Source organism: Hipposideros armiger, unplaced genomic scaffold (genome assembly GCF_001890085.2).
Source record: "Hipposideros armiger isolate ML-2016 unplaced genomic scaffold, ASM189008v1 scaffold_35, whole genome shotgun sequence".
Taxonomy (NCBI): Eukaryota; Metazoa; Chordata; class Mammalia; order Chiroptera; family Hipposideridae; genus Hipposideros; species Hipposideros armiger.
The window spans coordinates 5,648,848-5,652,286 of record NW_017731385.1 but is presented as its reverse complement, the minus strand read 5'-3'; positions in this window follow the sequence as shown (position 1 = coordinate 5,652,286).

Genomic DNA, 3,439 nt, shown 5'->3' with positions numbered 1-3,439 from the left:
GTTCTGCTGCCGCACGTGCCTCCTGGTCGGGTAGGGGCGCCGGCCCCTGCTGGCCGTCCGGCCGTCTGTCCACCTTTCTCCAGACCATGGGCCAGATCCTGTTTCGGAGTGGTGCCCTGCCTGACAGCTTTACCCCCTCCCCCCCCAGGAGCCAGGCCCTTCGGTGGCATCTCGGGGCACCCAGACCAGGCGGGTGGGCCTCCAGGAGCAGCTCCTCCCAGATGCGCTGGCTGGCTGCACTCTTCTGGCAAACTCCACCCAGGAAACAAGTGCATTCTGGGAATCCACAGCTCCAGCTTCCCAGCAGCCTCTGGGACCACACGTTTACTGAAGCTTCCAGACCAAAGCAGACAGTCAAGACACTTGGCCTCACACATCGCTCTTCTCCCTGCTTCCAGCAGCTCCGTAGTCAGTCTCAGCCACCAGGTCCAGCCCACAGAACCTGGCTGTCCCCACGCGTGATGAAGGGCCGCGTGGCACACCTGCTCGTTGCCCGCCGCAGAGCAGGCTGGGGGTGGTTTGGTCAGACTGTAGATTAGGTAGATCTGGGGACATCAAATGTGCGACCACTGGGGATGGAGCCTCTATTCCTACACAGTCAGCAACTTCTGAAATCGCAGGTTTCGAAAGTCAGATTCCAGACCTGGATGGAGAGAGCCTTCCCTTCTCTGACGCACTGTCCTTTGAGTGAACCAAGTGCTCCTTGTCATCGGCTTCTGATGGTGTCTCCAGGAGTCCCATGGCCCGAATGACCACCTCTACCCGATGCAGTCTTCTGATGGCATCCCCGGGGGCCAGCCGAAAAAGACCCCAACAACCGAGCAGTTCCTGTTACCACAATGTAACCCCAGCCTGTGAATTGTTAATCATCTGTCACTTCCCATTTTGCGGAATTGCTTTTAAAATAAATACACCTGGCCTCTGCAACTTGGGACGGTCCTGTGTCTGTACTAGGAGCCCGGCGATACGGTTGGACCTCTTTTCTGCCAAACCTGTGTAGGCATTTTATAAGCTAAATGTTCTGATTTGTATCAATGTTATTCTGACAAAGATTTCATATATTTTCATTGAAATGCACAGATCTGCTTGATCGAGTCCCTGTCCTAAAGGGGTAACATTTGCCTTAAAGTTTTTCCAGCTTGTTCGTCCTTCTCCATCTTGTCCTGCTCCCCTCTTTGACTGTAACGCATCTGACCTATCCGTGGGGAGCTGGGGGAGACCCCAGCGGGTGTTCAGTGATTCCACAACTCCGAAAAAACAAATCCACAGAGCAGATACAGTGTTCACCCTAAATTAATAAACGAGTTAACATCCCACAGAAGAGGAGCCTGTATTTCTTTCTAAGACACGACAATTAAACAGGGGTGCTGACCAGTGTGTAAAATAGCTGCATTTGTGGTTTCTAGATCTGTTGATCTGTTTGATGTCATTATGTGGAAGGTCTTTAGCTTTAGAAAATGTTGATATAACAAGTCGTGGGAGAAATCCCATAGTTCCGGCCCCAGGGCGTCCTTGGGCAAACAGACCCTCTTCAGGCCGAAAAAGCCTGCTTGGGTGGAGAGGTTGGTTATAGGCATGCTTTCTTTCTGTCCCGAACTGCAAGCCCCTTCACCTATAGCTGCCAAGCATGATTTAATTAGGTTACAGCTTGTCTTTTTGCCCAGTGACTGAAACTCCTGCGCCATGGGTTCAGTGCTGCAAGCGATTTTGACCGTGGCCTCTCTGCAAGGTCAGAAGCTTGTTTTTGCTAGGAATCCTTTGGCTGCAAATAAAGGAGATGCACCAACTACAACTGACTTAGGAAAAAACAAAAGTGAAGCGCATTGTTTTCGGATCCCAGGCTTGACTCAGAATTTCAGAGAAGGGTTCCATCGGGCCTTGGGAACCCCAGGACCAGCATTAAACGTCACCTGGACCCCTTTACATTGGAGCAGTGGATGGGACAAATGACAAGCCCACCACCATCTCCCAGGTGAAGCTTTATGAGTCTGCTTCTTGGCCCTGAGGGTCTGCCTTCATCAGTGTTTGCCTGGTCCCATCAGCTGTGGCCACAGGGACAGGTTTGGGCAACAGAATGAGGCTGCGGTAAACTCTTCCCGTGACCGCCTGAGAGAGCAGCATGTTGCTGTCAGAAAATGGGGAGAAGGCCCACAACCCGACACTGCCCAACATGAGCATAAATTGACCAGAGCTGTCAGTATGAGGCAGTGAGGGAATGAGTGGGTGTGTTTGGGAGACAGTAGCCAGGACTGTGCTGATTACTGATACGGATTCAACCTCCCCCATGGGACTCCCATGGGATTAAAACCAGCAGCTAAGCGTATCTGGTGGGGAGCCGTTTTACCCCCTAGAGCTCTTTGCCCACTGAGCGTGTACGGTCTAACATACTTAGAACTGAATCAGAAATAAACTTTTATTCCCAAAGGACACCAACAAGAAGCCAACCAGGCAGCCTTGGAGCACACATCCCGTCCTTGCAGTGGCTGGGCTAGCCGTCCTGGGGCTGGGAACCTGTTCACAAAGTCCTAAGGACTAAATGGCACCTTGTTAAAAAGGACCGATGACATAAATGCGTTTTCTGCAAATGGCCCTTAAGTTCATCTGGACTCAGATGGAGCAGGACATGTTTCTGGATTTTATTTTACGTAACAGAATCATGGGTCATCTCTAAACCTATCACTTCACAGACTGAGGCTCACAGACGTAAAGTGACTTGCCTCTGGCCACACCCTGGCAGGGTTGCTCCCATCCATGTGCCCAGGGAGGGAGGCTGGCTCTCTCTGCGAGAGAGGGTGTCACTTGTGCAGCTGCCCAAACACAGCCATGATGCATTTGTTTTAAACTAGCTTTATTTCCAGGGGGTGACATTTTTCTGACCCTGTCCCCAAATTCTTTGGCACCTCAAAGTGGTCCCCAGGAGTATGCCCCCTTCCTTCTCAGGCCACGGCTGACTTTATACCTTGTAATTCTTCAAAGGGCTGGGGGAGAATTGCGTTTTTTACAGAAGCCACATTGCTATAATGGGAAGGGGACTGGACAGACCTTGATAAAAACAAAAGGGCAACATGGTCTAAATGTGGCCAACAGTGGAGCGCCCTAGAACTTGGGGAGACAGTCATCAATTGCATTTAAGTCATTGATAATATAGCCAGAGGGAACCTAAACCTGAATGCTTGGGGTATGCTGGGGCCCCTGGGAGTAGGTGAGGGGTGGACGTTTACATCAGAGGATGGAAAGGGAAGGAGGTGGAGAAGTACAAAAGAAGGACATTTTAAAAAGAACAAGCAGGGGTGATGGAAAGTAATATACCAGCCATTCTGCAGCATCTTAAGTTTCCACCCAGCCAGCTGGGAGGCAACTGGGTTCTGGCTGCCGTGGGAAAGGAGGAGCTTTCATCCCCCTCCAGCTTTCTCTGCTGCTTTCCTTCCTTGAATCCAGG